This window comes from Leptonotus elevatus, chromosome 5 (assembly GCF_054856555.1).
Source record: "Leptonotus elevatus isolate MCC_2025b chromosome 5, RoL_Lele_1.0, whole genome shotgun sequence".
In the NCBI taxonomy this organism is placed as follows: Eukaryota; Metazoa; Chordata; class Actinopteri; order Syngnathiformes; family Syngnathidae; genus Leptonotus; species Leptonotus elevatus.
The window spans coordinates 19097350-19120042 of NC_141243.1; the positions used below are offsets into that span (position 1 = coordinate 19097350).

The following is a 22693-nucleotide window of genomic DNA, read 5'->3' on the forward strand; positions in this document are numbered from 1 at the left end:
TGAATCCACTGTACAAGGATTTGTGCATACTCTCTTCTTCCAGTTTTAACTGAAAATGTTTGGGAAAACAAAACCATGCCCTGTATGAGGCTTGAACTCATGACCTTCAGATTATGAGACTGACGCACTACCAACTGCGCTAACAAGGCCACGTGAAAACTGGAAGCAAAGACAGAAAAGTAGAATGGGCTCAAACCCGTACAAGAAAATAGGCTGGTTGAATGAATGTTGAAAAGTTGTCAAAGAAGTCGACTTTTTTGGACTGAAACTATGACGAAAGAAGACATTTTCCTTGAACACTTGCCAATATAAGACAGTTGTTCACATGCTTACTCTTGTCATTAAGGTTTTGAGGTCGGCGGTGGGGAAGTAAATCCAACAAGTGACTGAATCCGCTGTACAAGGATTTGTGCATACTCTCTTTATACGAATTTTAACTGAAGATATTTGGGAAAACAAAACCATGCCCTGTATGAGGCTTGAACTCATGACCTTCAGATTATGAGACTGACGCGCTACAAACTGCGCTAAAAAGGCCACATGAAAACTGCATGCAAAGACTTAAAGGTGGAAGGGGCTCAAAATCCGTACATGAAAATAGGTTGGTTGAATGAATGTTGAAAAGTTGTCAAAGAAGTCGACTTTTTTGGACTGCAACTTTGACGAAAGAAGACATTTTCCTTGACACTTGCCAATATAAAACAGTTGTTTACATGCTTACTCTAGTCATTTAGGTTTTGAGGTAGGCGGTGGGGAAGTAAATCCAACACGTGACTGAATCCACTGTACAAGGATTTGTGCATACTCTCTTTATACCATTTTTAACTGAAGATATTTGGGAAAACAAAACCATGCCCTGTATGAGGCTTGAACTCATGACCTTCAGATTATGAGACTGACGCACTACCAACTGCGCTAACAAGGCCACGTGAAAACTGGAAGCAAAGACAGAAAAGTAGAATGGGCTCAAACCCGTACAAGAAAATAGGCTGGTTGAATGAATGTTGAAAAGTTGTCAAAGAAGTCGACTTTTTTGGACTGAAACTATGACGAAAGAAGACATTTTCCTTGAACACTTGCCAATATAAGACAGTTGTTCACATGCTTACTCTTGTCATTAAGGTTTTGAGGTCGGCGGTGGGGAAGTAAATCCAACAAGTGACTGAATCCGCTGTACAAGGATTTGTGCATACTCTCTTTATACGAATTTTAACTGAAGATATTTGGGAAAACAAAACCATGCCCTGTATGAGGCTTGAACTCATGACCTTCAGATTATGAGACTGACGCGCTACAAACTGCGCTAACAAGGCCACATGAAAACTGCATGCTAAGACTGAAAGGTGGAAGGGGCTCAAAATCCGTACATGAAAATAGGTTGGTTGAATGAATGTTGAAAAGTTGTCAAAGAAGTCGACTTTTTTGGACTGCAACTTTGACGAAAGAAGACATTTTCCTTGACACTTGCCAATATAAAACAGTTGTTTACATGCTTACTCTAGTCATTTAGGTTTTGAGGTAGGCGGTGGGGAAGTAAATCCAACACGTGACTGAATCCACTGTACAAGGATTTGTGCATACTCTCTTTATACCATTTTTAACTGAAGATATTTGGGAAAACAAAACCATGACCTGTACGAGGCTTGAACTCATGACCTTCAGATTATGAGACTGACGCACTACAAACTGCGCTAACAAGGCCACATGAAAACTGCATGCAAAGACTGAAAGGTGGAAGGGGCTCAAAATCCGTACATGAAAATAGGCTGGTTGAATGAATGTTGAAAAGTTGTCAAAGAATTCGACTTTTTTGGACTGCAACTTTGACGAAAGAAGACATTTTCCTTGACACTTGCCAATATAAAACAGTTGTTTACATGCTTACTCTAGTCATTTAGGTTTTGAGTTAGGCGGTGGGGAAGTAAATCCAACACGTGACTGAATCCACTGTACAAGGATTTGTGCATACTCTCTTTATACGAATTTTAACTGAAGATATTTGGGAAAACAAAACCATGCCCTGTATGAGGCTTGAACTCATGCCCTTCAGATTATGAGACTGACGCGCTACAAACTGCGCTAACAAGGCCACATGAAAACTGCATGCAAAGACTGAAAGGTGGAAGGGGCTCAAAATCCGTACATGAAAATAGGTTGGTTGAATGAATGTTGAAAAGTTGTCAAAGAAGTCGACTTTTTTGGACTGCAACTTTGACGAAAGAAGACATTTTCCTTGACACTTGCCAATATAAAACATGCTTACTCTAGTCATTTAGGTTTTGAGGTAAGAGGTGGGGAAGTAAATCCAACACGTGACTGAATCCACTGTACAAGGATTTGTGCATACTCTCTTCTTCCAGTTTTAACTGAAAATGTTTGGGAAAACAAAACAATGCCCTGTATGAGGCTTGAACTCATGACCTTCAGATTATGAGACTGACGCGCTACCAACTGCGCTAACAAGGCCACATGAAAGTTGGAAGCAAAGACTGAAAGGTGGAATGGGCTCAAAATCCGTACATGAATATAGGCTGGTCTAATGAATGTTGAAAAAATGTCAAAGAAGTCGACTTTTTTGGACTGTGTTAAAGTAGATAATATTTATCATTCTACTCTTTGCGTGTTCAATTAACTGAATGGTGAGATTCTGGTGAAGAAGTCCCTTTGCAAAGGTATCAGAAATTTCTGGTCACACAATGAATACACTCAAATCGTGTTCTGTTCAGATTGTGTGTCCCTCCTTCTGCTGCACATCATTATTTATTGAAAAGTGGGTGAATACGAAAAGTCTCCTCCCATCAGCAAGTTCAGCAAGTTCCCAGGAATACAAATCAGCCTGTCTCTCCCCTCTTCCGACAGAGACCGGTACCAGGCTATACTCCCTTCAAGATAGCAGTGGAAGAAACCCGTTGCCCTTCTTTTCTCATGAGAGTGAGACAGATAAGAATACAATACTATTCATTGAGCCATACTGAGTTAACACAATCATACCTACATCTACACAGCTATAACTAAAATCAAAACGGCTAAAATATAAATTGAAACTGAAAAACAATGTTAATAATTCATCAACTGCAACTTTGACGAAAGAAGACATTTTCCTTGACACTTGCCAATATAAAACAGTTGTTTACATGCTTACTGTAGTCATTTAGGTTTTGAGGTAGGCGGTGGGGAAATAAATTTAACACGTGACTGAATCCTCTGTACAATGATTTGTGCATACTCTCTTCTTCCAGTTTTAACTGAAAATGTTTGGGAAAACAAAACCATGCCCTGTATGAGGCTTGAACTCATGACCTTCAGATTATGAGACTGACGCGCTACCAACTGCGCTAACAAGGCCACATGAAAACAGGATACAAAGACTGAAAGGTGGAAGGGGTTCAAAATCCGTACATGAAAATAGGCTGGTTGAATGAATGTTGAAAAGTTGTCAAAGAAGTTGACTTATTTGGAATGCAACTTTGACGAAAGAAGACATTTTCCTTGACACTTGCCAATATAAAACAGTTGTTTACATGCTTACTCTTGTCATTATGGTTTTGAGGTAGGCGGTGGGGAAGTAAATCCAACATGTGACTGAATCCACTGTACAAGGATTTGTGCAAACTATCTTCTTCCAGTTTTAACTGAAAATGTTTGGGAAAACAAAACCATGCCATGTATGAGACTTGAACTCATGACCTTCAGATTATGAGACTGACGCGCTACCAACTGCGCTAACAAGGCCACGTAAAATTGGAAGCAAAGACTAGAAGGTGGAATGGGTTCAACCCCGTACATGAAAATAGGCTGGTTGAATGAATGTTGAAAAATTGTCAAAGAAGTCGACTTTTTTGGACTGCAACTATGATGAAAGAAGACATTTTCCTTGAACACTTGCCAATATAAAACAGTTGTTCACTTGCTTACTCTTGTCATTATGGTTTTGATGTAGGCGGTGGGGAAGTAAATCCAACATGTGACTGAATCCACTGTACAAGGATTTGTGCATACTCTCTTCTTCCAGTTTTAACTGAAAATGTTTGGGAAAACAAAACCATGCCCTGTATGAGGCTTGAACTCATGACCTTCAGATTATGAGACTGACGCGCTACCAACTGCGCTAACAAGGCCACGCGAAAGCTGGAAGCAAAGACAGAAAAGTAGAATGGGCTCAAACCCGTACAAGAAAATAGGCTGGTTGAATGAATGTTGAAAAGTTGTCAAAGAAGTCGACTTTTTTGGACTGAAACTATGACGAAAGAAGACATTTTCCTTGACACTTGCCAATATAAAACAGTTGTTTACATGCTTACTCTAGTCATTTAGGTTTTGAGGTAGGCGGTGGGGAAGTAAATCCAACACGTGACTGAATCCACAGTACAAGGATTTGTGCATACTCTCTTTATACCATTTTTAACTGAAGATATTTGGGAAAACAAAACAATGCCCTGTATGAGGCTTGAACTCATGACCTTCAGATTATGAGACTGACGCGCTACCAACTGCGCTAACAAGGCCACATGAAAACTGGATGCAAAGACTGAAAGGTGGAAGTGGTTCAAAATCCGTACATGAAAATAGGCTGGTCTAATGAATGATGAAAAAATGTCAAAGAAGTCGACTTTTTTGGACTGTGTTAAAGTAGATAATATTTATCATTCTACTCTTTGCGTGTTCAATTAACTGAATGGTGAGATTCTGGTGAAGAAGTCCCTTTGCAAAGGAATCAGAAATTTCTGGTCACACAATGAATACACTCAAATCGTGTTCTGTTCAGATTGTGTGTCCCTCCTTCTGCTGCACATCATTATTTATTGAAAAGTGGGTGAATACGAAAAGTCTCCTCCCATCAGCAAGTTCAGCAAGTTCCCAGGAATACAAATCAGCCTGTCTCTCCCCTCTTCCGACAGAGACCGGTACCAGGCTATGTATACTCCCTTCAAGATAGCAGTGGAAGAAACCCGTTGGCCTTCTTTTCTCATAAGAGTGAGACAGATAAGAATACAATACTATTCATTGAGCCATACTGAGTTAACACAATCATACCTACATCTACACAGCTATAACTAAAATCAAAACGGCTAAAATATAAATTGAAACTGAAAAACAATGTTAATAATTCATCAACTGCAAAATTGTCAAAGAAGTCGACTTTTTTGGACTGCAACTATGACGAAAGAAGACATTTTCCTTGAACACTTGCCAATATAAAACAGTTGTTGACATGCTTACTCTTGTCATTATGGTTTTGAGGTAGGCGGTGGGGAAGTAAATCCAACATGTGACTGAATCCACTGTACAAGGATTTGTGCATACTCTCTTCTTCCAGTTTTAACTGAAAATGTTTGGGAAAACAAAACCATGCCCTGTATGAGGCTTGAACTCATGACCTTCAGATTATGAGACTGACGCGCTACCAACTGCGCTAACAAGGCCACATGAAAACAGGATACAAAGACTGAAAGGTGGAAGGGGTTCAAAATCCGTACATGAAAATAGGCTGGTTGAATGAATGTTGAAAAGTTGTCAAAGAAGTTGACTTATTTGGAATGCAACTTTGACGAAAGAAGACATTTTCCTTGACACTTGCCAATATAAAACAGTTGTTTACATGCTTACTCTTGTCATTATGGTTTTGAGGTAGGCGGTGGGGAAGTAAATCCAACATGTGACTGAATCCACTGTACAAGGATTTGTGCAAACTATCTTCTTCCAGTTTTAACTGAAAATGTTTGGGAAAACAAAACCATGCCATGTATGAGACTTGAACTCATGACCTTCAGATTATGAGACTGACGCGCTACCAACTGCGCTAACAAGGCCACGTAAAATTGGAAGCAAAGACTAGAAGGTGGAATGGGTTCAACCCCGTACATGAAAATAGGCTGGTTGAATGAATGTTGAAAAATTGTCAAAGAAGTCGACTTTTTTGGACTGCAACTATGACGAAAGAAGACATTTTCCTTGAACACTTGCCAATATAAAACAGTTGTTCACTTGCTTACTCTTGTCATTATGGTTTTGATGTAGGCGGTGGGGAAGTAAATCCAACATGTGACTGAATCCACTGTACAAGGATTTGTGCATACTCTCTTCTTCCAGTTTTAACTGAAAATGTTTGGGAAAACAAAACCATGCCCTGTATGAGGCTTGAACTCATGACCTTCAGATTATGAGACTGACGCGCTACCAACTGTGCTAACAAGGCCACGCGAAAGCTGGAAGCAAAGACAGAAAAGTAGAATGGGCTCAAACCCGTACAAGAAAATAGGCTGGTTGAATGAATGTTGAAAAGTTGTCAAAGAAGTCGACTTTTTTGGACTGAAACTATGACGAAAGAAGACATTTTCCTTGACACTTGCCAATATAAAACAGTTGTTTACATGCTTACTCTAGTCATTTAGGTTTTGAGGTAGGCGGTGGGGAAGTAAATCCAACACGTGACTGAATCCACAGTACAAGGATTTGTGCATACTCTCTTTATACCATTTTTAACTGAAGATATTTGGGAAAACAAAACAATGCCCTGTATGAGGCTTGAACTCATGACCTTCAGATTATGAGACTGACGCGCTACCAACTGCGCTAACAAGGCCACATGAAAACTGGATGCAAAGACTGAAAGGTGGAAGTGGTTCAAAATCCGTACATGAAAATAGGCTGGTCTAATGAATGATGAAAAAATGTCAAAGAAGTCGACTTTTTTGGACTGTGTTAAAGTAGATAATATTTATCATTCTACTCTTTGCGTGTTCAATTAACTGAATGGTGAGATTCTGGTGAAGAAGTCCCTTTGCAAAGGAATCAGAAATTTCTGGTCACACAATGAATACACTCAAATCGTGTTCTGTTCAGATTGTGTGTCCCTCCTTCTGCTGCACATCATTATTTATTGAAAAGTGGGTGAATACGAAAAGTCTCCTCCCATCAGCAAGTTCAGCAAGTTCCCAGGAATACAAATCAGCCTGTCTGTCCCCTCTTCCGACAGAGACCGGTACCAGGCTATGTATACTCCCTTCAAGATAGCAGTGGAAGAAACCCGTTGGCCTTCTTTTCTCATAAGAGTGAGACAGATAAGAATACAATACTATTCATTGAGCCATACTGAGTTAACACAATCATACCTACATCTACACAGCTATAACTAAAATCAAAACGGCTAAAATATAAATTGAAACTGAAAAACAATGTTAATAATTCATCAACTGCAAAATTGTCAAAGAAGTCGACTTTTTTGGACTGCAACTATGACGAAAGAAGACATTTTCCTTGAACACTTGCCAATATAAAACAGTTGTTCACATGCTTACTCTTGTCATTATGGTTTTGAGGTAGGCGGTGGGGAAGTAAATCCAACATGTGACTGAATCCACTGTACAAGGATTTGTGCATACTCTCTTCTTCCAGTTTTAACTGAAAATGTTTGGGAAAACAAAACCATGCCCTGTATGAGGCTTGAACTCATGACCTTCAGATTATGAGACTGACGCGCTACCAACTGCGCTAACAAGGCCACATGAAAACAGGATACAAAGACTGAAAGGTGGAAGGGGTTCAAAATCCGTACATGAAAATAGGCTGGTTGAATGAATGTTGAAAAGTTGTCAAAGAAGTTGACTTATTTGGAATGCAACTTTGACGAAAGAAGACATTTTCCTTGACACTTGCCAATATAAAACAGTTGTTTACATGCTTACTCTTGTCATTATGGTTTTGAGGTAGGCGGTGGGGAAGTAAATCCAACATGTGACTGAATCCACTGTACAAGGATTTGTGCAAACTATCTTCTTCCAGTTTTAACTGAAAATGTTTGGGAAAACAAAACCATGCCATGTATGAGACTTGAACTCATGACCTTCAGATTATGAGACTGACGCGCTACCAACTGCGCTAACAAGGCCACGTAAAATTGGAAGCAAAGACTAGAAGGTGGAATGGGTTCAACCCCGTACATGAAAATAGGCTGGTTGAATGAATGTTGAAAAATTGTCAAAGAAGTCGACTTTTTTGGACTGCAACTATGACGAAAGAAGACATTTTCCTTGAACACTTGCCAATATAAAACAGTTGTTCACTTGCTTACTCTTGTCATTATGGTTTTGATGTAGGCGGTGGGGAAGTAAATCCAACATGTGACTGAATCCACTGTACAAGGATTTGTGCATACTCTCTTCTTCCAGTTTTAACTGAAAATGTTTGGGAAAACAAAACCATGCCCTGTATGAGGCTTGAACTCATGACCTTCAGATTATGAGACTGACGCGCTACCAACTGCGCTAACAAGGCCACGCGAAAGCTGGAAGCAAAGACAGAAAAGTAGAATGGGCTCAAACCCGTACAAGAAAATAGGCTGGTTGAATGAATGTTGAAAAGTTGTCAAAGAAGTCGACTTTTTTGGACTGAAACTATGACGAAAGAAGACATTTTCCTTGACACTTGCCAATATAAAACAGTTGTTTACATGCTTACTCTAGTCATTTAGGTTTTGAGGTAGGCGGTGGGGAAGTAAATCCAACACGTGACTGAATCCACTGTACAAGGATATGTGCATACTCTCTTTATACCATTTTTAACTGAAGATATTTGGGAAAACAAAACCATGCCCTGTATGAGGCTTGAACTCATGACCTTCAGATTATGAGACTGACGCGCTACCAACTGCGCTAACAAGGCCACATGAAAACTGGATGCAAAGACTGAAAGGTGGAAGTGGTTCAAAATCCGTACATGAAAATAGGCTGGTCTAATGAATGATGAAAAAATGTCAAAGAAGTCGACTTTTTTGGACTGCAACTTTGACGAAAGAAGACATTTTCCTTGACACTTGCCAATATAAAACAGTTGTTTACATGCTTACTCTAGTCAGTTAGGTTTTGAGTTAGGCGGTGGGGAAGTAAATCCAACACGTGACTGAATCCACTGTACAAGGATTTGTGCATACTCTCTTTATACCATTTTTAACTGAAGATATTTGGGAAAACAAAACCATGCCCTGTATGAGGCTTGAACTCATGACCTTCAGATTATGAGACTGACGCGCTACCAACTGCGCTAACAAGGCCACATGAAAACAGGATACAAAGACTGAAAGGTGGAAGGGGTTCAAAATCCGTACATGAAAATAAGCTGGTCTAATGAATGATGAAAAAATGTCAAAGAAGTCGACTTTTTTGGACTGCAACTTTGACGAAAGAAGACATTTTCCTTGACACTTGCCAATATAAAACAGTTGTTTACATGCTTACTCTAGTCATTAAGGTTTTGAGGTAAGAGGTGGGGAAGTAAATCCAACACGTGACTGAATCCACTGTACAAGGATTTGTGCATACTCTCTTCTTCCAGTTTTAACTGAAAATGTTTGGGACAACAAAACCATGCCCTGTATGAGGCTTGAACTCATGACCTTCAGATTATGAGACTGACGCGCTACGAACTGCGCTAACAAGGCCACGTGAAAACTGGAAGCAAAGACTAAAAGGTGGAATGGGCTCAAACCCGTACATGAAAATAGGCTGGTTGAATGAATGTTGAAAAGTTGTCAAAGAAGTCGACTTTTTTGGACTGCAACTTTGACGAAAGAAGACATTTTCCTTGACACTTGCCAATATAAAACAGTTGTTTACATGCTTACTCTAGTCAGTTAGGTTTTGAGTTAGGCGGTGGGGAAGTAAATCCAACACGTGACTGAATCCACTGTACAAGGATTTGTGCATACTCTCTTTATACCATTTTTAACTGAAGATATTTGGGAAAACAAAACCATGCCCTGTATGAGGCTTGAACTCATGACCTTCAGATTATGAGACTGACGTGCTACCAACTGCGCTAACAAGGCCACATGAAAGCTGGAAGCAAAGAGTTAAAGGTGGAATGGGCTCAAACCCGTACATGAAAATAGGCTGGTTGAATGAATGTTGAAAAGTTGTCAAAGAAGTCGACTTTTTTGGACTGCAACTATGACGAAAGAAGACATTTGCCTTGACACTTGCCAATATAAAACAGTTGCATACATGCTTACTGTAGTCATTTAGGTTTTGAGGTAGGCGGTGGGGAAGTAAATTTAAAACGTGACTGAATCCACTGTACAATGATTTGTGCATACTCTCTTCTTCCAGTTTTAACTGAAAATGTTTGGGAAAACAAAACCATGCCCTGTATGAGGCTTGAACTCATGACCTTCAGATTATGAGACTGACGCGCTACCAACTGCCCTAACAAGGCCACGTGAAGACTGGAAGCGAAGACTGGAAGCAAATACTAAAAGGTGGAATGGGCTCAAACCCGTACATGAAAATAGGCTGGTTGAATGAATGTTGAAAAGTTGTCAAAGAAGTCGACTTTTTTGGACTGCAACTTTGACGAAAGAAGACATTTTCCTTGACACTTGCCAATATAAAACAGTTGTTTACATGCTTACTCTAGTCATTTAGGTTTTGAGTTAGGCGGTGGGGAAGTAAATCCAACACGTGACTGAATCCACTGTACAAGGATTTGTGCATACTCTCTTTATACGAATTTTAACTGAAGATATTTGGGAAAACAAAACCATGCCCTGTATGAGGCTTGAACTCATGACCTTCAGATTATGAGAATGACGCTCTACAAACTGCGCTAACAAGGCCACATGAAAACTGCATGCAAAGACTGAAAGGTGGAAGGGGCTCAAAATCCGTACATGAAAATAGGTTGGTTGAATGAATGTTGAAAAGTTGTCAAAGAAGTCGACTTTTTTGGACTGCAACTTTGACGAAAGAAGACATTTTCCTTGACACTTGCCAATATAAAACAGTTGTTTACATGCTTACTCTAGTCATTTAGGTTTTGAGGTAGGCGGTGGGGAAGTAAATCCAACACGTGACTGAATCCACTGTACAAGGATTTGTGCATACTCTCTTTATACCATTTTTAACTGAAGATATTTGGGAAAACAAAACCATGACCTGTACGAGGCTTGAACTCATGACCTTCAGATTATGAGACTGACGCGCTACCAACTGCGCTAACAAGGCCAAATGAAAACTGGATGCAAAGACTGAAAGGTGGAAGGGGTTCAAAATCCGTACATGAAAATAGGCTGGTCTAATGAATGATGAAAAAATGTTCAAGAAGTCAACTTTTTTGGACTGCAACTTTGACGAAATAAGACATTTTCCTTGACACTTGCCAATATAAAACAGTTGTTTACATGCTTACTCTAGTCATTTAGGTTTTGAGTTAGGCGGTGGGGAAGTAAATCCAACACGGGACTGAATCCACTGTACAAGGATTTGTGCATACTCTCTTTACACGAATTTTAACTGAAGATATTTGGGAAAACAAAACCATGCCCTGTATGAGGCTTGAACTCATGACCTTCAGATTATGAGACTGACGCGCTACAAACTGCGCTAACAAGGCCACATGAAAACTGCATGCAAAGACTGAAAGGTGGAAGGGGCTCAAAATCCGTACATGAAAATAGGCTGGTTGAATGAATGTTGAAAAGTTGTCAAAGAAGTCGACTTTTTTGGACTGCAACTTTGACGAAAGAAGACATTTTCCTTGACACTTGCCAATATAAAACAGTTGTTTACATGCTTACTCTAGTCATTTAGGTTTTGAGGTAAGAGGTGGGGAAGTAAATCCAACACGTGACTGAATCCACTGTACAAGGATTTGTGCATACTCTCTTCTTCCAGTTTTAACTGAAAATGTTTGGGAAAACCAAACAATGCCCTGTATGAGGCTTGAACTCATGACCTTCAGATTAAGAGACTGACGCGCTACCAACTGCGCTAACAAGGCCACATGAAAGTTGTAAGCAAAGACTGAAAGGTGGAATGGGCTCAAAATCCGTACGTGAATATAGGCTGGTCTAATGAATGTTGAAAAAATGTCAAAGAAGTCGACTTTTTTGGACTGTGTTAAAGTAGATAATATTTATCATTCTACTCTTTGCGTGTTCAATTAACTGAATGGTGAGATTCTGGTGAAGAAGTCCCTTTGCAAAGGTATCAGAAATTTCTGGTCACACAATGAATACACTCAAATCGTGTTCTGTTCAGATTGTGTGTCCCTCCTTCTGCTGCACATCATTATTTATTGAAAAGTGGGTGAATACGAAAAGTCTCCTCCCATCAGCAAGTTCAGCAAGTTCCCAGGAATACAAATCAGCCTGTCTCTCCCCTCTTCCGACAGAGACCGGTACCAGGCTATACTCCCTTCAAGATAGCAGTGGAAGAAACCCGTTGCCCTTCTTTTCTCATGAGAGTGAGACAGATAAGAATACAATACTATTCATTGAGCCATACTGAGTTAACACAATCATACCTACATCTACACAGCTATAACTAAAATCAAAACGGCTAAAATATAAATTGAAACTGAAAAACAATGTTAATAATTCATCAACTGCAACTTTGACGAAAGAAGACATTTTCCTTGACACTTGCCAATATAAAACAGTTGTTTACATGCTTACTCTTGTCATTATGGTTTTGAGGTAGGCAGTGGGGAAGTAAATCCAACATGTGACTGAATCCACTGTACAAGGATTTGTGCAAACTATCTTCTTCCAGTTTTAACTGAAAATGTTTGGGAAAACAAAACCATGCCATGTATGAGACTTGAACTCATGACCTTCAGATTATGAGACTGACGCGCTACCAACTGCGCTAACAAGGCCACGTGAAAACTGGAAGCAAAGACTAGAAGGTGGAATGGGCTCAACCCCGTACATGAAAATAGGCTGGTTGAATGAATGTTGAAAAATTGTCAAAGAAGTCGACTTTTTTGGACTGCAACTATGACGAAAGAAGACATTTTCCTTGAACACTTGCCAATATAAAACAGTTGTTCACATGCTTACTCTTGTCATTATGGTTTTGAGGTAGGCGATGGGGAAGTAAATCCAACATGTGACTGAATCCACTGTACAAGGATTTGTGCATACTCTCTTCTTCCAGTTTTAACTGAAAATGTTTGGGAAAACAAAACCATGCCCTGTATGAGGCTTGAACTCATGACCTTCAGATTATGAGACTGACGCGCTACCAACTGTGCTAACAAGGCCACGTGAAAACTGGAAGCAAAGACAGAAAAGTAGAATGGGCTCAAACCCGTACAAGAAAATAGGCTGGTTGAATGAATGTTGAAAAGTTGTCAAAGAAGTCGACTTTTTTGGACTGAAACTATGACGAAAGAAGACATTTTCCTTGACACTTGCCAATATAAAACAGTTGTTTACATGCTTATTTTAGTCATTTAGGTTTTGAGGTAGGCGGTGGGGAAGTAAATCCAACACGTGACTGAATCCACTGTACAAGGATTTGTGCATACTCTCTTTATACCATTTTTAACTGAAGATATTTGGGAAAACAAAACCATGCCCTGTATGAGGCTTGAACTCATGACCTTCAGATTATGAGACTGACGCACTACCAACTGCGCTAACAAGGCCACATGAAAACTGGATGCAAAGACTGAAAGGTGGAAGTGGTTCAAAATCCGTACATGAAAATAGGCTGGTCTAATGAATGATGAAAAAATGTCAAAGAAGTCGACTTTTTTGGACTGCAACTTTGACGAAAGAAGACATTTTCCTTGACACTTGCCAATATAAAACAGTTGTTTACATGCTTACTCTAGTCATTTAGGTTTTGAGGTAGGCGGTGGGGAAGTAAATCCAACACGTGACTGAATCCACTGTACAAGGATTTGTGCATACTCTCTTCTTCCAGTTTTAACTGAAAATGTTTGGGAAAACAAAACAATGCCCTGTATGAGGCTTGAATTTATGACCTTCAGATTATGAGACTGACGCGCTACCAACTGCGCTAACAAGGCCACATTAAAACTGGAAGCAAAGACTGAAAGGTGGAAAGGCTCAAACCCGTACATGAATATAGGCTGGTCTAATGAATGTTGAAAAGTTGTCAAAGAAGTCGACTTTTTTGGACTGCAACTTTGACGAAAGAAGACATTTTCCTTGACACTTGCCAATATAAAACAGTTGTTTACATGCTTACTCGAGTCATTTAAGTTTTGAGGGAGCTGGTGGGGAAGTAAATCCAACACGTGACTGAATCCACTGTACAAGGATTTGTGCATACTCTCTTTATACCAATTTTAACTGAAGATATTTGGGAAAAAAAAAACATGCCCTGTATGAGACTTGAACTCATGACCTTCAGATTATGAGACTGACGCGCTACGCTACATACTGCGCTAAAAAGGCCACATGAAAACTGGAAGCAAAGCCTGCAAGGTGGAATGGGCTCAAACCCGTACATGAAAATAGGCTGGTTGAATGAATGTTGAAAAGTTGTCAAAGAAGTCGACTTTTTTGGACTGCAACTTTGACGAAAGAAGACATTTTCCTTGACACTTGCCAATATAAGACAGTTGTTCACATGCTTACTCTTGTCATTAAGGTTTTGAGGTAGGCGGTGGGGAAGTAAATCCAACACGTGACTGAATCCACTGTACAAGGATTTGTGCATACTCTCTTCTTCCAGTTTTAACTGAAGATATTTGGGAAAACAAAACCATGCCCTGTATGAGGCTTGAACTCATGACCTTCAGATTATGAGACTGACGCACTACCAACTGCGCTAACAAGGCCACGTGAAAACTGGAAGCAAAGACTGAAAGGTGGAATGGGCTCAAACCCGTACATGAAAATAGGTTGGTTGAATGAATGTTGAAAAGTTGTCAAAGAAGTCGACTTTTTTGGACTGCAACTTTGACGAAAGAAGACATTTTCCTTGACACTTGCCAATATAAAACAGTTGTTTACATGCTTACTCTAGTCATTTAGGTTTTGAGGTAGGCGGTGGGGAAGTAAATCCAACACGTGACTGAATCCACTGTACAAGGATTTGTGCATACTCTCTTCTTCCAGTTTTAACTGAAAATGTTTGGGAAAACAAAACAATGCCCTGTATAAGGCTTTAACTCATGACCTTCAGATTATGAGACTGACGCGCTACGCTACCAACTGCGCTAAAAAGGCCACATGAAAACTGGAAGCAAAGCCTGAAAGGTGGAAGGGGTTCAAAATCCGTACATGAAAATAGGCTGGTCTAATGAATGATGAAAAAATGTCAAAGAAGTCAACTTTTTTGGACTGCAACTATGACGAAAGAAGACATTTTCCTTGACACTTGCCAATATAAGACAGTTGTTCACATGCTTACTCTTGTCATTAAGGTTTTGAGGTCGGCGGTGGGGAAGTAAATCCAACATGTGACTGAATCCACTGTACAAGGATTTGTGCATACTCTCTTCTTCCAGTTTTAACTGAAGATATTTGGGAAAAATAAAACCATGCCCTGTATGAGGCTTGAACTCATGACCTCCAGATTACGAGACTGACGTGTGTTAAGTTATTAACATTGTTTTTTAGTTTTAAATTATATTTTAGCCGTTTATAATTATGTTAACTCAGTATGGCTGTATGAATAGACCTATATTCTTATCTGTGTTACTTTCATGAGAAAGAGCAACGGGTCTGTCTATTCATTCGTAATCTAAAAGGGAGGTTTCCGGGGATTTTGCTGTGTCACCAAGGGAGTCAGGCTTATTATTATTGTATTCTTTTAATCTGATTTATACCCATGGGAACGGATTCTCTTGTATTCAGTTGTAACCAGGTGTGTTGTGGGCTGACCTTTTTCTGAACCCTTTTTGTGAATAAATAACGATGTGAGCTGGAGAGAAGGAGCCACATTTGAACAGAGACATCGCTTGGATGATTTGTCTGATGTGGACCAGAAGCTTCTGGTAATTAAAACCTTTGCAAAGGAACTTCTTCAACAGAATCTCACCATTCAGTTAATTGAACACGCAAAGAGTGCAATACTTAATATTGTCTACTCTAACAAATGGTGACCGCCGACGCTGAATTATAACGAATGGTCTCCTCCGTTGAACCAAACGGATGGTGTTGTTGTCGATTGAGCAGGCTGCGGCGTTCCCTGACGGGCGGAATTTCTGGCGCCATATTAATTCCGGTAAGTAGAGATCTTTATCCACGTAGAAGAAATTTTGTCTGTCTGGTCCGCTGCAGCTGGTTTTTTCGTCTTGCAAATTATCTAAATTTTAAAAGAGATCTGTGTGAACGAGTGTAGTTTGATGTCGTTCTATTGTGAGTTGTGATAATTCCGACGATATTGAACTAAACACGTCGTGGAGTGGTGCATTTGAAGGTGACGTAATGCAGACTCGAAGTGATGAAGCTTTTTTTGTACAGGAAGAAATAGCGGTTAATTTTTTGATTTGTTTTGTTTTTCGTCAACGCTATGAAGAATCCTTAGACCATAATATATATTGAATAAAAGGGTTTGCCGGATGACGTAACAAGTCCTTCTTGTTACTAAGGATCGCGAAGATTATGGTACGCGCTTCTGTTTTTTAAGCAGTTTTGGCCGGATTTGAGGACAAGTAACATAATTGTTCATGGCTCTTGGTGTGAAAGTTCTCTACACGTAATATGTATTTTATTTGAAAAAGCGCCTGTTTGAAATTGAACAGAAAGGGGTCCAGGTTGATTACAGCGATGATTGGATTTTTGTATCACTGTATTTGCAATCGAGAGATTACGTGAAAGATTTTATTTCAGTTTTGGCGTTCCTACTTTTGTAGTTTTGGGGTCAGGATTACCGTATGAATTCCTTTTGTTCTACGGTTAAATTCGATGGTACGTGACATTTTATTTTGAAAATGAGCGCCTTGCAGAAATTTTGCAATGTATGGAGAACAGTTTAGCTCAGCGGGATTGGGTAACCGCTGTGTATAAACGAGAGGTCACGTAATTCTTATGTCTGTCTGTGTGTGGCCATATGTGTTAACATATTGAACTATTAATATTGAAAGTGAGACGTCACTGTATTGAATCCGGAAGTAAACATAAAAACTACAAATAAAATGGAGGCGATTTCGACCCGGATACAGAATGGTTTGTCCTGAATGCGCTTCCGGTTCAGCGAAAAATAAAAGCGTCGATGAACAATGAAAAAACGAACTATGGATCGATTGTATACAAAGCTTTCGCTGGACAAAATGGTATGTCAGACTTTTGTATTTTTTTTGTTGGTAATGGAAAAAGGCTGAATTTGATGCTAAAATGACTCCAGCATTTGTGGAGCAGTTTACGGATGGGTTGTTTAAAGTTACCCGTTTACTGAAATCACCGTATAAAACTGCAGTTTAAATGCTATAAGATTTGTAGACAACGAATTGAAGGAATAACAACGTTTATATTTTTATAATGACTGAAGAGTGTGTGCGTATGCATTTGAGTGTGTGACCGAGCTTCTAAAAAAGGTGGGGGTTTGTAAGTGAGAAGTGTGCATATGGGGATTTATTTTTTTTTTTTTTAATATTTTAACTAAGTTTGGTGTTGTTTTGTGTGAGATGATACTGTTGTGATAGTGGCGTTTGTTTTATTAATGGGAATATGATAAAATAGGTTTTGCGATTTATAATGTTAAGATTCCTCCCCCCCCCCCCGTTTCTAGGTTAGAAAAAAAGGTGGGGGCTGAGCTGTGCGCTGTGAGCATAATGTGTCCTCGTAATGGGACTCTTTTTTTGTCAAAATGGTAAGAGAGGAATGATAAACAATATAAAATAAGTAATAGTATTTGACTGAGCTAATAAATCTTTACACTTTAATGATTGATGACGATGGTTAATTTGTTAACTTTCCCTTTTCGGGACAAATGAATAAAGAGTAATGATAAAATAATGGCATTTTGTTTGAGAGTTGATATAATTATGCCTACATCTTTATAGCTGTGGCTGGAAGTAAGATAGTTGAATAAGGAGTTATGAATGTTTTTGAAATTGACATGTTGATAATGATTTTTAATATTTGTTTTTTCTCTGAGTGTGTCATTTCAGAAACTGATGTTTGAGTTCCAAGGCAGATGAGGGTTTGATGGCCTTCACTGATTATAAACTGCGAACGGGATGCGCCCCAGCTGCTGATACGTTGTATGGCTAGTAGCTATTTGAAGGGGTATTGAAAAAAAAAAAAAAAGAGAAATGAATAAAGAGGCTGTGTTTTTTACGAAACATTTTTGAGAAAGCAGGGAGTGAACTGTCTTGCTATGATCCCATATCCTCAGTCTGGCATTTTTAATGCATTGTATCAACGAATGTGCATTTTTTGATCAGGTGAGCTCTCAGAAAGACTGTGTGTCATCGGATCCACATTGCAGACAGCGTCTGAATGGATGTGGCAGAGATCAAAGGTCAAAAGCCGCAGAGCAACAGTCTTCTCGTCCTGTGCCTAAGAAAAACATGATGTTCAAATTCCTCAATGCCCAGTGACTGTGTATACGCCTCATTCTAGTGACTTCTCCCCTATGGCTGTTTTGCATCCAGAGGAAATCTAAATGCCTGCTCTGAACATTGCTGCCACAGCAGCCGCCCTGCTGGCCAGGACTGAACATTGACAACAGCTGCCGTCCTGCCTTTTGCTGGGGGTCTGGACAAAGAAAGTTGGTGGTCGGAATGAGATGTGATCCATTCAGTAAAATGCTACATAGTGATATGCAAGGCATTTTTAATGTGTTGAGTGGGGAACTGTGATCTATAGCAAGATATTTTGGGAAATTGAAAACGACATATGTAAATTTGAAATGAGGGATTGAGAAAATTTATTTCAATCTATAGCCTACTAAATTTTTGCCTATATTTTTGGGAGAATCAGTTTCTGAATTGGTACAATGGGAATTTTATTAATATGTTATGATATGATATATTTTTATTTTTCCCGTGAGGAACTTTTTTGGACTTCGTCCAGCTCCAGCTATAGTATAAAATAAATAATGGAATAAAATGAGTAGTAACAAGTAAAAGACTAACTAAGAGTTTGATGGCTAAGTTTGATATATATATATTTTTTTTACAGCACTGTGATTTATAAATCCCAGAAATATTTTTGTGTGCTGTGTTTTTTATGAGCCCCGCTAATATGTGAAAGATTAGCAGTTTGAAGATGATTTTTAGTTTGATTGAATCTAGGAAATGGTAGATATTTGTAAATTTTGTGTGATTTTATCCTCAGCCCAACTAATCTATAAAAGAGAGGAGGTTGATTGGCAGTTTAAATAATTTTCGGGACTCTAGGAGAATTAGAGTAATATGGTTACCTCTATTTTTATGGCCCCAAAGTCATCATATATTAGTGTCTTAAGTTGTATCTGCTTATGTTTAGTTTTATAGTGTTTTGTAGCTCTTTTGTTTATCTCATAGCCTGATTTAGAGGGTTGAGTTATTTATGACGTCTTTTGAGTCATGAGGTCTCTATTTTGTCCTCCCTTTATCTTGACGTGTTTGAAAAAATCAGTGGATCTTTGTCAAATGAGGGAGTTTATGTTTAAGAATTTAACCAATGTAGACGAGTTAGAAAATTAAAATCAAACTTAAAAACGAAATTAAAAAGGTTGTGGGGTATCGGCCTACACTCCAATTGACAGGATGAGTTTGAAAATGATAATTCACAGTTTGAATATGAAGAAATCTACCAGAGGAAATCGATCGCAAAGTAAGTCTGAAGCAAGCAAGGACAATAATGCATATTCGCCGAATGAAGGTAATTATATTATATTATATCTTTTATCTCAGAATCATATTTGAAAAATGTAATGTTTGGAGCCCAGTGTTTGCAAAAGAGTATAGATAATATGAATATATGTGAGTTTTTCCCAGCATGCCAGGATTCGGCCGGTCATGGGATTCTGGGAAGAGAATAAGAGATATGAAAGGCACAGTTATGCAAATTTAGAACAAATTAAGTCATGGTAAAAAAAATTACCTATTATTGAACAAAACCTATTTGAAAGATAAATATTTACAAGCTCTGTCTTATATTAATGAATGAGCGAATGTCATTCAACTCAATCAAGGGCTGGGCTCTATTTTAATGTCACAAAAATAGATATTTTCCTGTTCCAACAGCACAGGACCTACGGATCTTAATCAAATAACATTTACTAATCCCAACTAACAAAAACTATCAGGGTTTTTTCCTCCAAATAAAATTTATGTGAGTTTATGAGAAACTAAAAATGAAAAGTTTCTGCACTCAGGAGAACGGCCCCAGGGGGTTGATGAGGAGAAATTCCACAACTGGAAAGGAGACGTGCCAGGCTCGGCCATCTCATCAACTGATGCTCTCAGGTTGAAAGGAGAGACGAAATTCCACAACTGGAGCATCAATCTTATCACCTCCGACCTGGAGCCACGTCAGCTGAATCCGTGCCCGGTTCCGGAGCTGCCGTTTGAGGACATCAGTCAACGGATCAAGAGCAAGTGCTTTTTTTTTGGGCAATCATTCCTTTGATCAGTCACATTTTGGGCAGAATAATCCCAGGTGACAAATCGAAGAATTTGGGTAGTCTACCCCAAATTCTTAAAGAAGAGACGAACTATTGCGACACTCTTTTCATTAAAAAAAAAAAGACCTTCAAAGAACTTTATCACAAGATGGCTTCAAAGAACACATATTCGTCTGCCGATATATTGCGACACTTTTTAATGAACAACATTTTATGTTAAGCCTCACATATGCTATGCTTATTTCACTAAAAATCTTTTAAATGTATCAAATTGTTTTTTAATGTCAAATGATTGCTAAACTACCTCCTCTTCTGCTAAAGGGATGTTTTAAGGATAATTATTTTTACCACACAACCATTGAAAAAAAATGTTTTAATGTGTTGAGCTCTTATGAGCTCAAATGAGGGATTGTTAAGTTATTAACATTGTTTTTTAGTTTTAAATTATATTTTAGCCGTTTATAATTATGTTAACTCAGTATGGCTGTATGAATAGACCTATATTCTTATCTGTGTTACTTTCATGAGAAAGAGCAACGGGTCTGTCTATTCATTCGTAATCTAAAAGGGAGGTTTCCGGGGATTTTGCTGTGTCACCAAGGGAGTCAGGCTTATTATTATTGTATTCTTTTAATCTGATTTATACCCATGGGAACGGATTCTCTTGTATTCAGTTGTAACCAGGTGTGTTGTGGGCTGACCTTTTTCTGAACCCTTTTTGTGAATAAATAACGATGTGAGCTGGAGAGAAGGAGCCACATTTGAACAGAGACATCGCTTGGATGATTTGTCTGATGTGGACCAGAAGCTTCTGGTAATTAAAACCTTTGCAAAGGAACTTCTTCAACAGAATCTCACCATTCAGTTAATTGAACACGCAAAGAGTACAATACTTAATATTGTCTACTCTAACACGTGCTATCGACTGCGCTAACAAGGCCACGTGAAAACTGGAAGCAAAGACTGAAAGGTGGAATGGGCTCAAACCCGTTCATGAAAATAGGCTGGTTGAATGAATGTTGAAAAGTTGTCAAAGAAGTCGACTTTTTTGGACTGCAACTATGACGAAAGAAGACATTTTCCTTGACACTTGCCAATATAAGACAGTTGTTCACATGCTTACTCTTGTCATTAAGGTTTTGAGGTCGGCGGTAGGGAAGTAAATCCAACATGTGACTGAATCCACTGTACAAGGATTTGTGCATACTCTCTTCTTCCAGCTTTAACTGAAGATATTTGGGAAAATAAAACCATGCCCTGTATGAGGCTTGAACTCATGACCTTCAGATTATGAGACTGACGCACTACCAACTGCGCTAACAAGGCCACATGGAAACTGGAAGCAAAGACTGAAAGGTGGAATGGGCTCAAACCCGGACATGAAAATAGGCTGGTTGAATGAATGTTGACAAGTTGTCAAAGAAGTCGCCTTTTTTGGACAAAAACTATGACGAAAGAAGACATTTTCCATGACACTTGCCAATATAAGACAGTTATTAATTTGCTTACTATAGTGATTTATGTTTTGAGGTAAGAGGTGGGGAAGTAAATCCAACACGTGACTGAATCCACTGTACAAGGATTTGTGCATACTCTCTTTATAACAATTTTAAATGAAGATATTTGGGAAAACAAAACTATGCCCTGTATGTGGCTTGAACTCATGACCTCCAGATTATGAGACTGACGTGCTATCAACTGTGCTAACAAGGCCACGTGAAAACTGGAAGCAAAGACTGAAAGGTGGAATGGGCTCAAACCCGTACATGAAAATAGGCTGGTTGAATGAATGTTGACAAGTTGTCAAAGAAGTCGACTTTTTTGGACTAAAACTATGACGAAAGAAGACATTTTCCATGACACTTGCCAATATAAGACAGTTGTTTACATGCTTACTCCAGTCATTTAGGTTTTGAGGTAGGTGGTGGGGAAGTAAATCCAACAAGTGACTGAATCCACTGTACAAGGATTTGTGCATAATCTCTTTATAACAATTTTAACTGAAGATATTTGGGAAAACAAAATCATGCCCTGTATGAGGCTTGAACTCATGACCTTCAGATTATGAGACTGACGCACTACCAACTGCGCTAACAAGGCCACGTGAAAACTGGAAGCAAAGAATGAATGGTGGAATGGGCTCAAACCCGTACATGAAAATAGGTTGGTTGAATGAATGTTGAAAAGTTGTCAAAGAAGTCGACTTTTTTGGACTGCAACTTTGACGAAAGAAGACATTTTCCTTGACACTTGCCAATATAAAACAGTTGTTTACATGCTTACTCTAGTCATTTAGGTTTTGAGGTAGGCGGTGGGGAAGTAAATCCAACACGTGACTGAGTCCACTGTACAAGGATTTGTGCATACTCTCTTCTTCCAGT

At 39.0% G+C, this 22693-nt stretch overlaps 32 non-coding genes across 32 annotated transcripts; all 32 read right to left on the reverse strand.

The window, feature by feature from the left end:
* Positions 1-76: 76 nt before the first annotated feature.
* trnam-cau (transfer RNA methionine (anticodon CAU)) lies at positions 77-149 on the reverse strand. The gene has a single exon. It is a non-coding gene; the product is annotated as a tRNA-Met (tRNA).
* Positions 150-464: 315 nt separating this feature from the next.
* On the reverse strand, positions 465-537 carry trnam-cau (transfer RNA methionine (anticodon CAU)). The gene has a single exon. It is a non-coding gene; the product is annotated as a tRNA-Met (tRNA).
* A 315-nt stretch (positions 538-852) lies between these two features.
* Positions 853-925, reverse strand: trnam-cau (transfer RNA methionine (anticodon CAU)). Its single transcript has one exon. It is a non-coding gene; the product is annotated as a tRNA-Met (tRNA).
* Positions 926-1240: 315 nt separating this feature from the next.
* trnam-cau (transfer RNA methionine (anticodon CAU)) lies at positions 1241-1313 on the reverse strand. The gene has a single exon. It is a non-coding gene; the product is annotated as a tRNA-Met (tRNA).
* A 703-nt stretch (positions 1314-2016) lies between these two features.
* On the reverse strand, positions 2017-2089 carry trnam-cau (transfer RNA methionine (anticodon CAU)). The gene has a single exon. It is a non-coding gene; the product is annotated as a tRNA-Met (tRNA).
* A 304-nt stretch (positions 2090-2393) lies between these two features.
* Positions 2394-2466, reverse strand: trnam-cau (transfer RNA methionine (anticodon CAU)). The gene has a single exon. It is a non-coding gene; the product is annotated as a tRNA-Met (tRNA).
* Positions 2467-3272: 806 nt separating this feature from the next.
* Positions 3273-3345, reverse strand: trnam-cau (transfer RNA methionine (anticodon CAU)). Its single transcript has one exon. It is a non-coding gene; the product is annotated as a tRNA-Met (tRNA).
* Positions 3346-3659: 314 nt separating this feature from the next.
* Positions 3660-3732, reverse strand: trnam-cau (transfer RNA methionine (anticodon CAU)). The gene has a single exon. It is a non-coding gene; the product is annotated as a tRNA-Met (tRNA).
* A 313-nt stretch (positions 3733-4045) lies between these two features.
* trnam-cau (transfer RNA methionine (anticodon CAU)) lies at positions 4046-4118 on the reverse strand. The gene has a single exon. It is a non-coding gene; the product is annotated as a tRNA-Met (tRNA).
* Positions 4119-4432: 314 nt separating this feature from the next.
* On the reverse strand, positions 4433-4505 carry trnam-cau (transfer RNA methionine (anticodon CAU)). The gene has a single exon. It is a non-coding gene; the product is annotated as a tRNA-Met (tRNA).
* An 845-nt stretch (positions 4506-5350) lies between these two features.
* On the reverse strand, positions 5351-5423 carry trnam-cau (transfer RNA methionine (anticodon CAU)). The gene has a single exon. It is a non-coding gene; the product is annotated as a tRNA-Met (tRNA).
* Positions 5424-5737: 314 nt separating this feature from the next.
* trnam-cau (transfer RNA methionine (anticodon CAU)) lies at positions 5738-5810 on the reverse strand. The gene has a single exon. It is a non-coding gene; the product is annotated as a tRNA-Met (tRNA).
* A 313-nt stretch (positions 5811-6123) lies between these two features.
* On the reverse strand, positions 6124-6196 carry trnam-cau (transfer RNA methionine (anticodon CAU)). The gene has a single exon. It is a non-coding gene; the product is annotated as a tRNA-Met (tRNA).
* A 314-nt stretch (positions 6197-6510) lies between these two features.
* Positions 6511-6583, reverse strand: trnam-cau (transfer RNA methionine (anticodon CAU)). Its single transcript has one exon. It is a non-coding gene; the product is annotated as a tRNA-Met (tRNA).
* An 845-nt stretch (positions 6584-7428) lies between these two features.
* On the reverse strand, positions 7429-7501 carry trnam-cau (transfer RNA methionine (anticodon CAU)). The gene has a single exon. It is a non-coding gene; the product is annotated as a tRNA-Met (tRNA).
* Positions 7502-7815: 314 nt separating this feature from the next.
* Positions 7816-7888, reverse strand: trnam-cau (transfer RNA methionine (anticodon CAU)). The gene has a single exon. It is a non-coding gene; the product is annotated as a tRNA-Met (tRNA).
* A 313-nt stretch (positions 7889-8201) lies between these two features.
* trnam-cau (transfer RNA methionine (anticodon CAU)) lies at positions 8202-8274 on the reverse strand. Its single transcript has one exon. It is a non-coding gene; the product is annotated as a tRNA-Met (tRNA).
* Positions 8275-8588: 314 nt separating this feature from the next.
* trnam-cau (transfer RNA methionine (anticodon CAU)) lies at positions 8589-8661 on the reverse strand. The gene has a single exon. It is a non-coding gene; the product is annotated as a tRNA-Met (tRNA).
* A 315-nt stretch (positions 8662-8976) lies between these two features.
* trnam-cau (transfer RNA methionine (anticodon CAU)) lies at positions 8977-9049 on the reverse strand. The gene has a single exon. It is a non-coding gene; the product is annotated as a tRNA-Met (tRNA).
* Positions 9050-9363: 314 nt separating this feature from the next.
* On the reverse strand, positions 9364-9436 carry trnam-cau (transfer RNA methionine (anticodon CAU)). The gene has a single exon. It is a non-coding gene; the product is annotated as a tRNA-Met (tRNA).
* Positions 9437-9750: 314 nt separating this feature from the next.
* trnam-cau (transfer RNA methionine (anticodon CAU)) lies at positions 9751-9823 on the reverse strand. The gene has a single exon. It is a non-coding gene; the product is annotated as a tRNA-Met (tRNA).
* Positions 9824-10136: 313 nt separating this feature from the next.
* trnam-cau (transfer RNA methionine (anticodon CAU)) lies at positions 10137-10209 on the reverse strand. The gene has a single exon. It is a non-coding gene; the product is annotated as a tRNA-Met (tRNA).
* Positions 10210-10924: 715 nt separating this feature from the next.
* Positions 10925-10998, reverse strand: trnam-cau (transfer RNA methionine (anticodon CAU)). The gene has a single exon. It is a non-coding gene; the product is annotated as a tRNA-Met (tRNA).
* Positions 10999-11312: 314 nt separating this feature from the next.
* trnam-cau (transfer RNA methionine (anticodon CAU)) lies at positions 11313-11385 on the reverse strand. Its single transcript has one exon. It is a non-coding gene; the product is annotated as a tRNA-Met (tRNA).
* A 314-nt stretch (positions 11386-11699) lies between these two features.
* trnak-cuu (transfer RNA lysine (anticodon CUU)) lies at positions 11700-11772 on the reverse strand. Its single transcript has one exon. It is a non-coding gene; the product is annotated as a tRNA-Lys (tRNA).
* Positions 11773-12578: 806 nt separating this feature from the next.
* Positions 12579-12651, reverse strand: trnam-cau (transfer RNA methionine (anticodon CAU)). Its single transcript has one exon. It is a non-coding gene; the product is annotated as a tRNA-Met (tRNA).
* A 314-nt stretch (positions 12652-12965) lies between these two features.
* On the reverse strand, positions 12966-13038 carry trnam-cau (transfer RNA methionine (anticodon CAU)). Its single transcript has one exon. It is a non-coding gene; the product is annotated as a tRNA-Met (tRNA).
* Positions 13039-13352: 314 nt separating this feature from the next.
* Positions 13353-13425, reverse strand: trnam-cau (transfer RNA methionine (anticodon CAU)). The gene has a single exon. It is a non-coding gene; the product is annotated as a tRNA-Met (tRNA).
* A 314-nt stretch (positions 13426-13739) lies between these two features.
* Positions 13740-13812, reverse strand: trnam-cau (transfer RNA methionine (anticodon CAU)). The gene has a single exon. It is a non-coding gene; the product is annotated as a tRNA-Met (tRNA).
* Positions 13813-14516: 704 nt separating this feature from the next.
* trnam-cau (transfer RNA methionine (anticodon CAU)) lies at positions 14517-14589 on the reverse strand. The gene has a single exon. It is a non-coding gene; the product is annotated as a tRNA-Met (tRNA).
* Positions 14590-21565: 6976 nt separating this feature from the next.
* trnam-cau (transfer RNA methionine (anticodon CAU)) lies at positions 21566-21638 on the reverse strand. Its single transcript has one exon. It is a non-coding gene; the product is annotated as a tRNA-Met (tRNA).
* A 701-nt stretch (positions 21639-22339) lies between these two features.
* On the reverse strand, positions 22340-22412 carry trnam-cau (transfer RNA methionine (anticodon CAU)). The gene has a single exon. It is a non-coding gene; the product is annotated as a tRNA-Met (tRNA).
* Between the last annotated feature and the right edge of the window lie 281 nt (positions 22413-22693).